General features: G+C 31.2%; 1 non-coding gene across 1 annotated transcript; it reads right to left on the reverse strand.

Annotated features, from left to right (window-relative positions):
- Window positions 1–1,328: 1,328 nt before the first annotated feature.
- Window positions 1,329–1,435, reverse strand: LOC144251220 (U6 spliceosomal RNA). Its single transcript, XR_013342650.1, has one exon. It is a non-coding gene; the product is annotated as a U6 spliceosomal RNA (small nuclear RNA).
- Between the last annotated feature and the right edge of the window lie 13,251 nt (window positions 1,436–14,686).

Genomic DNA, 14,686 nt, shown 5'->3' on the forward strand with positions numbered 1-14,686 from the left:
GCCTCCTGAGTCACTGGGATCACAGGCATGCCATGAAGGAAAAAACTCTGAGAGATTCTGAGAATAGAATGGGTACCTTAACAGTACAACCTTGGTTCAACATCAGGAAAGAGGTTGCTTATTCTTTTTAGCTCTCTCTCTTTTCTATTTTACCTAAGATGCATTATTTTGAGATCCTGCTGAGTGTGTGGTACAAACTCTATTTCCTAGCCTCTTCCAACCCATCCACCAGTCAACACAATGTGATTATTCTGGCAGAGCACATGCATATACAGTTTAGTATCCAGTTTCTTGCCTGTTAGATTAGCAGGTACCAGGGCCAGAAGGTTCTCTGAGTTTCAAAGCACAGCCAGGCAGAGAATCTGGGGGAAAAGGTAACAGTGGAAGAGGATTCGAATGGTTAGTGCATGTGTGAGCCCTTAAAAGGTGTTAAGAGAAGAATCCCAGAAATATTTGGGAAGAACTGCAGGGCAATGGAGTCTTTGGGTTAACTTCTGGGAGCAAAATCCATACATTTTAATTATTATGGTTAATTTGCAGTATATAATGAAAGATAAACATTTTTTTTGTCATAAAAGACTGTAAAATGAATTAAACTTCTAGCAACTGGACATGAAGAGAATTGTTGTAGTGTTAGTCTCCATATACCAGATAAGTAGAAAGAAGGAGAAGCAAAGGGAGATTCAGGAGCAACAGAAACAGCAGGAAAGAAAGATAAAAATCATTTGATTAATAGACCATCACGTTAAGTGAAAAAAGTCAGACTCAGAAGATTAAGTGTCAGATATTTTCTCTCATACGCCGAAGCTAGAGAGGAAAAGGGAAAGCAAAGGTAGGGGTGAACTTTCTTAAAAATCAAAGGAATATCAAAAGAGGAAAGGCACCAAGAGATGGGAGGTAGGGAGGGAGGGGAGAAATGCTGGGAGGTGATATTGGCCAGATTGTATGGTTAGATTGTGTGCATATACAAATATATAAAAATAAATTCCATCAATATATATAATTATAATTCACCAATAAAAATATGGGAAAAACAATCATTGAAAAGATAATTAAATTACAAACAAACAAGAATTTAATAAGCTGGTAGAATAGAGAGATTGGAAACTGCAAGGACTGTACAATTTATTACTTACTGCTATGCACATATGTTTCAGGTAACAATGTATAATCAGTTTTATTTATAGTGTTCATTCAGACATTCTCAAATAATACATCTCAGACTTTAAAATTTCTAAGTCTTACTATAAACATTTTATATCAGTAGGCTCTATTAAAATTTTGAGGCCTGTAATTAGGTCCAAGATTTCAGAGATCTTTTTTTAAAATAAAATATGGAACACTTCACGAATTTGCATGTCATCCTTATGCAGGGGCCATGCTAATATTCTCTGTATCATTCAAATTTTAGTATATGTGCTGCCAAAGTGAGCACTTGCAGAAATTTTAAGAAGACTGCTTAGGTTAGTTCTCCCTAGAGAAAATAGCCATGTAGCAATAACTGAGAAATCTTAAATTGCTTTCCTTTATAGAGCTGTAATTGTCCTGACATAATTGTGAGACTATTTTAATGTTTACATCTGCCCTGAAGGAAATGTTCCTTTTATAAAATGGATATGGACTACTAGTCAAAATCCATTGAGGTGTCCTAGAAGAAGTGTCTCTGCTGGGAGGTCAAATGTGTGGACACCTGATCAAAGGTACAGACAGCTGGTGAGCAGAGCCTGATATTTCTTGAACAGAAATATTTTGGGGATTAAAACCAATAAAAACCACTGCAGACTCTTTCTGGTGTTTATCAAGCCACTATTTGTTAAGTCCTTTGTGAAGAAAGAAGTAATAATCAGCCTTCACCTACAAGGAAGCGTGAAAAATTAAGATACCATTTCTCTTTAAGTAGGTTATATTTGGAACCTGCACTTGTGGCCACACATAAAACCCACAGTAACACCCCCTCCACACACACACACACAATGTCAATATCTTGGGGGCCTGACTCCATCCTTTGGGATCCATGGAATTTGTTTGTTTACAGAATGGTTGTGTCCTTTTATATTGAGAGCTGCATGCCAGCAGATCCTACCAACTGTGGTAGTTTCTCATTGCTTACATAAATGCTGCAGAGCCTCAGTCTCATTTTTAGTACATTTTTGAAGATTTTCATGAGACCACTAGTGTTCAGCCTAATTACCATCCATCATTTAAGAAGAGAGATATTTGAACAAACCAATAGGTTTTATTATTCCCACTATCCTTAAGAAATTGAGATTATTGCCTTGTTTTTGATCCAGCTCCTAAATGTGGTTACCTTTTAGGTTTTACTTTTAGTATTTCTATCTTGATTGTAGAAGAAAGCTTTAGCTGTAGAAATAGCAGTTAACTAGGAAACTGTGTGTTGAAGCTGTCCAAACAAAGGGCTTCCTGTCGATGCATCCCTCAATTTTCAATTTTCTTTTATTTTGTCATAAAGCTTTTAAATGCATAAATGTTTCTCTTTAATCATAAATATTTACTTAGCATAAAACATGGCAGATTCTATTTTTCATATTACTTCTTTTCTTTAAAATAACTCTGCATGAGGAGAATTAAGAATCATTAAGATTAAGTAATTGGTTCGAATGTGTAATATTCTGGGAACTTTTCACAGCATCAAGCTGCCTTTATTGGTTTGCTCTCTTTTCTCCTTCCTTGACACTGATTATCTCAAAAGATGCCTGTATTGGATTCACTGGACCTGGAAGGGGAAAGGAGAGGGGAGAGAGAAGGAAAGAAGAAGAGAGGAGGATGGGAAGAAGGAGCACATTGGGAAAAGAAAACAGACATACTTAAGTAAATTCAAGTGCCTTTGAGGAATTATTGAAGGCTATATATTTCTTTGGATTATAGGTAAGGGGAAAAATTAAATGCACCACACTTCAATTCATGGGAATAAAATACATCCTCAAAGAAGCTCTATTCATACATAACAACTTTATTATTCCATTATTCATATCAATTTATTTTCAATCTGCTTGCTTGTTCATAAGGATTCATAGCTAAAAATCTTACTTACATACAGCCAAAGATATATATTAGGACAATCCAATCCATCTAGATTTTTATTTCTGGAAAGGGATACATATTTTTGAATAAATAATTACATAGGAAAGACAAGTCTATTACATTTCCATTGATTCATCAGACGTTATGTGCATTTTTCTCTAATGCACACCAGATATCATTTTTAAGTGCTACCACAACTTCATCCCTTAAAAATCAGCTTATTTGCCATTAAGATGTTTGCATCAGACACCATTTCTGCACAATAGCTTTTCAAAATATAAGCCTCATACGAAGATGACATTAAACATTCTAAATGTGGCCTGGTAATTTACATATGAAAAAAACACACATCTTCCTCTGTCCTAACAAATAAAAGTAAAAATGATCACTGAATAGGAATGATAAACAGAGAGACAGAGAGAGTAATTTACACCTTCACCTCCAGGATTAATAATAAATTGGATGTAATTGAAAAATTTCTACATAATTCATTACTTTGGATGAAGATAGATTCAAAGATTTTTCAATAAGAAAGGAAAAATGCACAGAGAATTGTATCTGTAGGTTCAAATACAGATGCAAAATTATGCCAAGATTTCATAATATATTTCTATTGATAAACACTATAGTTAAATGAATAAAAAAATGATGAATTATGTTATTTATGTAAGCATAATCCTATGATTCTCCTTTATTAGGATCATTTGAATGAATAGTATCATATTTTATGCACAATATTCAAATAATAATTTCATGAATAAAATATTTGGGGAAAACAACTTTAAATAATATTTTAAACAGAAACATATCTTTTTGCCTTTAACAGACTAGAATATAGTTTGTCAAGCATGTAATTTTTGGAGGGAAAATGTGTATTGTAATTTAGAAGGTACTATTACATGACAGAAGCATTTATTTAAAATTAAGAAAGTTTAGGATTTAGTATTAAAAAGTTTCATATAATTGCAGGAATTACAATGAAAAAAGTAGTGTAATTGATAGATCTCAATGTGCTCATATAGATTAAGTAAATTCTTAAATATTTATGTAAAAAGTTTTGATTAATTTTAAAGTAATATTTCTTATAAATGACCACTGACATAATGACAGTAAATTTAGCAGCAAATTCCCAGTCTGAAGTTTTGTTTTTTGTGCTTTCAGTTACATTCAATCAAATTGACAATTTCAAAGATAAAAAAAATGTTAAGTTTAAAATGGAAGGTTTTTCTGAGTAACAAGAAGAAATATCACACTATCCCACTTCATCCCACCTGGGACAAAAATCATCCCTTTGTCCAGCATACTATTCAGTGTATTCTACTTTACCATTAGTCATTTCATAGTTGTCTTGATTATCAGATTGACTGTAACATTGCAGCAATATTTATGTTCAAGTAATATATATTTTACTTAATAAAAGCCCCAAAGTACAAGAGTAGTAATACTGGAATTGAGACATTTCAAAGAGAAACTGTACAGTTTTTCCTTTAAAAGGAAAGATGAAAGATTTTAATTTAATAAGGAAAGAAATAAATAATATGCTGACATTGCTAAGAACTGTCATAAAAACAAATCTCTATAAAATTGCAAAGAAGGATATGTGAATATTTCTAGTTTTATTCTCATACTTCAAAATGAAAAGACATAAAATACTTAGTTAAAATGGAAAAGGAAAAAATGAAAGAGGCATTAAATCTGTGTATGAATGAATAGAAAAAAATTAGTAAATATAGGATTTGACATTATCTGTGCTTTCATGCATGCACTGAGATTTGCAATATATCTCCCACAAAGATAAGTGGTGCTACTGTAAATAAATGCAGTTGACTTCTTAATGAAGAAATGCATAAAATGAAATAATGTCGTAAAATAGTTTCTATTGAGATATCTATGGATACTAGATATATTTGAATCCAAAATTTATTAAAATTAAATGCTAATGCTAATTATTTTTTTAATCATTAGAGATTAAAATATCAAAGCATAAATTATAAATAATTAAATTAAATAAATTATTTGTATTTAAAGAACTTTGTTTTTTTTTCTTTCTACAGGTTTTTTAAATTTATATATTACAGCAGAATAAATTACAATTCTTATTATACATATAGAGGCACAATTTTTCATATCTCTGGTTGTACACAAAATATATTCACACCACCTCATGTCTTTATACATGTACTTTGAATAATAATGATCATCACATTCCACCATCATTTCTAACCCCATGCCCCCTCCTTTTCCCTCCAACAACTCTGCCTTATCTAGAGTTGGTCTGTTCCTCCCATGCTCCCTCTTCCTACCTATCCCATTATAATCCAGCCTCCTTTAATCAGAAAAAAAATTGGACATTTGGTTTTTGGGGATTGGCTAACATCACTTAGCATTATCTTCTCTAATTCCATCCATTTACCTGCCAATGCCATAATTTTATTCTCTTTTATTGCTAAGTAATCATCCATTTGTGAATATGCCACATTTTTAATCCCTTCATCTATTGAAGGGCATCTAGGTTTGCAGAACAGACTTTTAAAAAATTCTTCCTTAGTTGTAGATAGACACAATATCTTTTTTTTTATGTGTTGCTCAGGATCAAACCCAATGTCTAATACATGAGAGGCAAGTGCTCTACAAGTGAGCCACAATCCCAATCCCTACAGAACAGATGTTTAGATTTATTTCCCTTCATATGGACATGAAATTCAAGGATAATTGTTTTCTTAGCATTTGAACAACAGGATAGCATTATTTCTATCCCTAGGTGGTAAATATTCATTTCTGATACAGGATCATCTATTCTTTTTACATCAAAGTTAGAAGAAAAAATATGCTAATAGGTATTTTACCAAAATTATAAAGCAAAAGGTCTTTTATGCTATATTATTACCTGTTCTTATACTTAGACTTGAGTGAAGGAAACAGAAGAAAACTAAAAAAAAAAAAAGAAAAGAAAAGAAAAGAAAAACTTTCTTGGTTTTGAACATGTCTATATAATCATCACTACAGAGGAAATTTTAAGATTCATTGTTATAATTATTTTAAGAATTAAAATAGACAAAGTTTCATACATATTGAAAAAAGCAGCTTATTCAAATTTTCTATTTGATTAATATGCAGAGATATCATAAGTAGTTATGTAGAGAATCCTGGGTATGTCTGAGTAATACATTTATAAGATCCTTAGAAGGATCTTCTGACCCAGAACCTTCTTGTTGACAGCTGGTAAAATCATTAGCTGAGGATTTTTCATCATCCTCTGTATATTGTTTTATAGTGCAGTCCATGAGACTTTGAGCTGTATCTCTCAAGTTCTTTCTTTATCACAGGAAGGTTGAACTAAATCTATCTCTGAATATTCTTACTAAAATAAACTTGTAAAACTATGGTTGATATAAATGCAGGTGTATTAATCAAGTCCCAATTCAAGAAGGACAATTGCATAAATTGAATAAGGATATGTGAAATACAGGAAATAATGCTATATAACTTTGGTATTGAATGCGTGCACCCAGGCATGTTTGTGCATGTATGGTGTGAGTGTTGGCAACAAATTCAATATGAGAACAGTTTTTGGCTTAAGAAGAAATTCAATTGTCAATGAAATAAAATTATTCATTTTATATTTTAAACTTCTTTTATTTAACAGCTTAGTTTTTGTTTATCAGGTTTTTTTATTTTGCATTTGAAGGTATTGGGCCAATAAAATAAATTTTCATAAACTTTAAATTGCTTTTGCTTAACTGTGGTTACACATGTCATAGTTTTCTTGAAATTTCCAAGGACACTTTTGTAATAAATAAAAGAGAAACCAAGTAGTGAAATTATCATAATGATTGATAAAATATGACAGAAATGCAATTGAGCCATTTGTAAAAGAGATAGAAGTCTCTACAGATTTGTGAGGGATTTCCAGAGCAAATGAGAGAAGGCTACAAAAATTCAGGAAGTGGTGCCATGTGGTATGGGGGCCACAAGTAGGTGAAGAGATATGTAGATACAGAAAATAAGGTAATATCCAAAATTAATATCTATTTGATAAAACGAGTTATAATGAGGAGATTTTATGATTTTTTTCTAAATATTTTTATAGAAAATCTGGAAAACACAGAAAAAAGACAACATTTTTAATATGTTAGAATTGACTTATGATTTGAGGAAAGAAATTTGTTTCTTGGTAGAAATACTAAACATGTTAAAAGAAAAATATGAACTCTAATAAAAACATATTTGAATTAATTTTTAAAATTCCATTTATAGCATTATATCTGACATATTTCTCTTACATATATTTGGGTTGACTTTATATTCTCCACAGTAAAAAATAGTGGTGTTCATTCCAAACAGCAATGATACTTCAATTAGTATTTCACAGAGACATACCTGATGCTTTTTCGTTATATTAATATTAAGATACCTGTAAACTAAGGGTACTTTTTAATTTAAGCTTGTTTTTTGCAGACTTTTTTATTTAATTTGTTTTTTTCAATACATTAGGCACATTAATTTTTCTTTTATAGATGAGGAAATTGAGAAACAGAGATGTGCCCTGCAGTCACACAGTCAGCAGTGACAGAGACAGAATCTGCAGCTGGCTCCTTACTGATACATCATAATTTAATATTATTTCCTGTTTCATCTCACACCATGTCATGATTTGTATGAAACTACAATCAGAAATTTTCAGAACTGAATAACTAAATTTAAGCACTTAAAAGATTGCAAGATAGAATTAATTAAAATCCAAAATTCTTTCAAAAGTTAAAGACTGTATTCTGTGCAGTCTTTTTCTGTACAGAATTCTATACAGAATACTCTACCTAGTCACAAAACTGCACATACTTTCTGGAAAAAAATTCTAAAATTATCTAAATATAATTTTATATTCAAGACTGGAAATACACACATTAAAAATATTTTCATATCATGGTTAAATATCAAATGGAGCTTTCACATTTTGTGTTTCTTTATTGTCATTTTGAAGATATGTTTTTGCCCTTGGAGAAGCTAATTGCTTGTTTGTGGAGGGAAAAAAATGTTTTTATTCAGTCCTTGAATATTTGGTACTACTGTTGTTGCAACAACTAATTGTACCAAAGAGCTAACTTAGCACCCTACATTTCCCTCTTCAGTTATTTTCAAGAGTTATTATTCCTTTTCTGAAAAATAATTAATAAGTTATTTCTTCAAATGCAAAGTACAGTATTTTTATGCCTTAATATTTTAGTATGCAAAAGTCAATATTTTGTCTAGCTTTCTTTGCAGTATAGAAATGTCCAAAGAGGTACATTTAAAATTTCCTAATAGTATAATTATCAATATTAACCATCTTGTGAAATGTAGATTGAAATTTTAGGATAATAGCCTATTTATGAAAATATCAATTTAGAAAAAAAATTATTGTCTCAGATTTTCTTTTAAAGAGTCTAATCTTTTGACAAATATCACCATAGATGAATCACCAGCAGTATACATTCAAATAAGAGTTTGAAGATTTTTCTGAATATTTTTAGTGTATGTTGATTAACTCTGGACATTTTGAGAAACTTTTTTACAAAACAGAAATTGGTTAATGGGTTACTGAAAATTTTATTAATAAATTGATATATTATGATAGTTTTCCTAGGGCTTTTCTACCACAATATTATAGGAGAAGGGTCAGACCATGAGCAATTATCTTGCACCTAAAACATTTTTTCTAATTCGGTTTTAACCTAACAATTTCTAATAAAAGTATAAAATTTAGAAACATTATAGAACTCAGCCTAAATGTAAAATTGGCAAATATATAAAATTAATCATCGAAATCATATTCCAAGATTCCATATATTCAGAAGGAAATTATAATCTAAGGCCTTATATTTCATTCACAGAAAATGATTTTAGATTCAATTACTATTTAGGGTTTGAGTGTGATGACCAAAAATGGCAAAGGAATTTACCACACCATTGTCAGTGGTGACCATCCTGTGTAAATATCACTCAGATGGCTTTCCAATTTTTAATGCTGATTTTAGAAATATTTTATAGTGTATGTAAACATTTTCAGATATTTAGCATAAGAACATCAATGTTATCTATTTTGTATTATTGTAATATTAATACTGTTTATTTTTTATAATTTATAATATAGAATATAAAATGCTTTGTAATCTTTTATATGTTTATATTTAGTATGAGTGGATTCTGATTCAATAACTACGTCTCTGGTTATTTCAGATCCTCCGTAATTTGTGCCTCCACCAAATAGAAAAGCATCTGAATATTTTCATTCACCTCTGCTACATGTTTTCCCATTGGGAACAAGGCATTTGCCATGTTACTTAAAATTTTATAGATAGAAAAATCCCAGTCCTAAAATAATTCTAAGTACTCAACAATAAAATTCAGATTTTCATTGGAGTTTCACAAAACATGACCCAGCTACCTGGCCTTGTTGATGTGGCTGGGGTTGTTTTTCTGATGTCTAAATGAATTACTGTGATGCCCTCTACTCCAGTACATCCTTGAGTCACTCCTGGATGGTTTGATTAACACACATTGAAACAATTCATTTTGGGCACTGAACTAAATGGAATACATTAAGCTCACATCCTGCATTTTGAACTGTTTTCTGTTTACTTTGAATTGTAATTCAAGGCATTGAGGTTAGTCTCTAAACTGATGGACATTTTAGTCCCTGGTTTTCTGTTAATTTTTTAGTCCCAGTCTGGGGATATGGCTCAAGCAATAGCGCACTCACCTGGCATGCACGGGGCACTGGGTTCGATCCTGAGCACCATATAAAAATAAAATAAATATGTTGTGTCCACTGAAAACTAAAAAATAAATATTAAAAAACTCTCTCTCTCTCTCTCTCTCTCTCTCAAAAAGAAAATTTAGTCCCCTTTTTTCTGTCATGGTGGAAATTTCCCTGAGATAAGGTGACTCCATGTGTGTGATTTGGGTGTTAGAAAGACAGCAGTGTGCATCTTTCTTCCTTTCTCAGAGAAACCATGAAAATATGCAGGACTTGAGAGAAAGCCACTGCTGTCGCCAGCTCCAGTGAAACTCTCGCTCCCAAGGTAAAACATAGGCAAAGGGACTATATATAATTTTCTTTCAGTTTTAATATGTTTGCTTGTCTAATGAGTTAACAGGTAAAAACAAGCACTCAAATATATTCATTACATACTCCAAATACCTTAAGAGTGTTAATATCCTTCTTTTATAGCTAATCATTTAGTATTTACTTGTCTTCAAATAAACAGACCTTCGGACTACAGAAAGCAGTGAGTAGTGAGTTTAGTAAAGAATGCTGCTACTTTGCAAAAGAAGAGTGATTAATACTGTTCGAGCTGAAATATGTATGTGATATACAAAGAAAAATTCACAAATGGATCATGAGGAGGCAAAGGTGACAAAGAATATGAAAATTTCTTTAATTAAATATCATACTAATGAAAACAACCCAAAATGCAGAATCCTGAATTACTCAAAACAGAAAGCTAAAAATATATCTTCCTAAATAAAAGTAAGTTAATTTTAGTTCAATTCAAAATTACTCTGGGCAGCATTAGATAAATAATAAATCAACATTATAATATTATATTATTAAAAAGACATTAGAAAAAAACAAACCAAATGTACAATTTTTCTATGGTAAGTGGTGTGAAGAGGTAGTTTCTCATCTTCTGAGAGTACAAAACCCAATGGGAGAGCTGGCTTAATCAGGAAAATAAAAGGAGAGGGATGCTGGAGAGGGTATTGGGGAAAAATTGGGAAAAAATTGTTAATTGCTAAAGAAAGAAGGTAAGATTGCTCTAGGAAGTAGGAGTAGTGTGTGCAAGGGTCCTGAGTCAAAGTAGATTGTAGGGTAATGATCATGGCATGAGAAGAAAGAATGAAGGGACTAGATCATAAATAGTCTTGTAAGTTTTAGATGGTAGAAATGTGAGCTACATGTACACTTGGAACTTAGACCATAAAAAAATTCAGTTGGTCTTCATTATTCTTTATTATGCATTTGTAATTCAGATAGTGTGTCTTGAAATTCTTGGGTATCCAGACATCAATACGTGAGGCTCTCCAGTGGTCATTATCAGACACATACAAGTGCAAGGTCGAAAAAATGGTGATGTGCATATTCTAAGCTGAGGCTGATAAGGGACACTCTCTAGTGTAGTTTAATTTTATACCATAGACAAGCATCATTTTCATGGTATGTTTACTGCCACTTTTTTTTCAGTTTTATGTAGTTTTTATTAATTTTGCTATTTAAAATTAGCCCCATAATCAGTACAAAAGTGCTGCATAGTGTTTCTGAGCATAAGAGGGCTATGACATGCCTTATAGAAAATATGTGTCTTACATAACTTTGTTCAGGTCTGAGGTGTAGTATCATTGAATGTAAGTCCAATGCTAATCAATCAACAATATGTATTAAATAAAGTGGCTTCAAGAGATTTATACATAGAAAAGGTTTTTTTTTCTCTAATTATTTGACAAAAATGTGACAAAAGGATAGGAGGCCAGAAATTTAACTCTTTGGGTCCCCTAAATGCACTGATTCAATATTTACTAATTTGATCTTCAAGGCAATTTATTCAACAGAGTAAGTACTAATAAACAGTAGACTATACTTTTTGAAAAATGATACTCCTAAACACTTATTCTACTTTTACATATATCCACTCATTTCCCTTCCTATTGTCATATGAGTTTCAAATTCTGATTGTATTTATGTCCCACTATTTAGATGAGAAAATTTAGGAGTTGAGATGTGAGAGTATTCACCCAAGATCAGCAATAATAACAGTCACACAATTTCACAGTAAATAATATATCTATTTCCTTTAATGAGAATTGACTAATAAGGAGGCCAGAGCTTCACCAGTATAATTTGTCATGGTCTAGTTCTCAACACATGGTACATAGTGTTCACACTTCTTAGAAAAACCATGTGATTAGCCTGGAAAGGCACCCCATGTTACTATGCTGTGTATTTTATCCTAGAGATCTAGAAAGAGGAAGTATTTAGTCCTCTATCACTGGGGAAAGTAAAAGAAATGAAGAAATTTTTGACTAAAACATTATCCACTGTTGAGCTAAAAGTTAATGTCACAGTTTTTTTTTCTTCTCACAGTAAGTTTATTTTGGGTAAAAATGATACATCTTTATCCAAAATCTACCTCCCTCTTTGGAATAAGAAATGAAGTGCTTGACTAGAAGAACAGTGATTATGTGAAAGAAAGTTCATCTGATCTGTTTAATGACTCATAAATAAATGATGATTATAGATTGCCTTAATTGTAGTTATAGACTACATTGAAATGTTTGCCTACATAATTTTTTCCATTCACTGGAATAAGAATATTCACTCTGAATTAGAAAAAAATCAACTATTTTTTAAAGTTTTTTTGTAGTTGTAGATGGACAGAATGCCTTTATTTTATCTGTTTATTTTTATGTGGTGCTAAGGATTTAACTCAGTGCCACACACATGCTAGGCAAGTGTTCTGCCACTAAGTTAAAGCCACAGCTTCAATTACTATTCTTTTTTTGAGATGGATACAAATTAAACAATTATTTTACAGATTGTAAAATTTATAAATATTTAGGTTTGTAAGTATAGTACATAATCTCATGATACAAATTTAGATATTTAGGAAATGTAATATCGTATTTTCTCAGGCTGATATCTATCAAGAATTTCTATGGTGCTAAGCTCCAAAACTCACAAACTGAGTTCATTTATGCTTCACCTTTTCTCCTGAGGATCATGTGTAAATTCTGGAGGTTTAAAGAGTGCCAAGTCATTACAGTTTGGGAAGGCACAATTGAGTTTCAGTTTCCTTTACTCATAATGAAATCCTATGAGAAGTTCCTGGCTTCTCCTGATTTGTTATATCACACCCTGCATGCTGGTCACAGATTTGTAACTTCTGATTTTCTCAGCTCTGCTCATGAGTATGTTTCTGATGCTTCAATGCCATGCTGCTTTAAGCAAAAGTATGTGGCATATAAAGGAACCATCTATTTTCATGCCATTCTCAGGAACACAAGATCACATGACTGCTTGTGGGTCACACTGGGACACTATGAACTTGCTTAGGAAATTCACAATGTATTTTACGTATCACATCTGGGCTTGCTTCATAGGGAACTTAAAGACTTGTTCCCCAAACCTATCTAGATTTTCAAATTTTCCTTTTTTTCCATCGGTATATTATAATTATGTACAATAATGTGATTGATTATGCCATATTCATATATGCACATAACATAATTTCATCAGTTGTATTTCACAGTACTTTTACATTTTCCTTCACAATCTACCTGCTCTACTGTACTGATCTCCATTCAATGTTATTGTTATTTTAATTAGTACATTATAATTATTTACATACATACATGTTTATATGTGTATAACTCATTGTGATATATTTGTACATGGACATACAATGCTTGTTAGATTTCATTACCCAGTACTTCCCCAATTTTCTACTCTATCTCCTCCCCTAATCCTTTACACATGGGGGTTGGGGATGATAAGTTGGTATAGGGCACAGTGTATTTATTAAAGATCTTTCACATTTATTCATTCCTCTTTCCTATTCTTCCGATTCCCTAAAACATGGTATTTTTAGCTCCACTCTGTGTTGAAAAGTCTCACTTTAATATATGATGTATTTCTTGTTATTCACTGATTCCCCTTCGATTTGTAATTACAAAATCATTGACTCTTTAAACTCTATAGCCTTTTCTGTTTGTTTGTTTGTTTGCTTAGTTATGTGTATAATTGTTTTTACACTGTAGTATACATTTTCTGAGAAAATGAATGGATTAAGAATCTTTATAATAACTTAATTGTTTGAAATAAGAGGAAAATAGTGTCAGTGCCATTGTTTAGTATTTGAAAACTGAACCCTTCACTGCATTGTGCCATTTTCATGTATGTTGTGTCATGGTTCAAAAAAATGAACCAGGATGAAATATGCTCATTTTCTGAAGTCAACTGGAAATGTGTACATACAATTATTGTCATTTTTTTCTGGGAAATTATTGTCAGTTGATAAAGGTTCTATGGAGACATTAGAGTTATTTTAAATTGAAATGTTTTGTCTCTAATGATAATTTTAAAATCCTAAACATAACTTCTTATGGATCTTTCTTAACACAAATATATTATTAGACTTCTTTCATGGAACATACTAATAATTTAAAGGCAAAGTAAAATGTATTTATTTTATATATTGTCTTCCAAAATACTATCCCTGGCTTGAAAAAATTATTTTTATTGAAAAATATTTATAACATTTTATAAACCCTTCTAAATGAGAACCACAGTCTGACAAAAACTGTCAAAAGCAAGATAGTAAAAGAAATTACTGGAATTTTCGTGGATGTAGTGTTAGACACTATTGAATAAGGCCACTTTAAAAACAAATTATCAACCTTTTTATTAACTTAATATCTACAAGTTTTAGAAATTATGACAATTAAGTTTTAAAAGTATAGGAATGCATCTCTAAACAGAAATTTTCTTTATTTTAATACTGAGAAACTGCAAATTGTGAGTCACTCTTTGGGGAAATAATTTTTTAAAATAGCAATTCTGGAAATAGAAAAAGATATAAAAACAAATTTCACAATCCTATGCCTTTAG

Source organism: Urocitellus parryii, chromosome Y (genome assembly GCF_045843805.1).
Source record: "Urocitellus parryii isolate mUroPar1 chromosome Y, mUroPar1.hap1, whole genome shotgun sequence".
Lineage (NCBI taxonomy): Eukaryota > Metazoa > Chordata > Mammalia > Rodentia > Sciuridae > Urocitellus > Urocitellus parryii.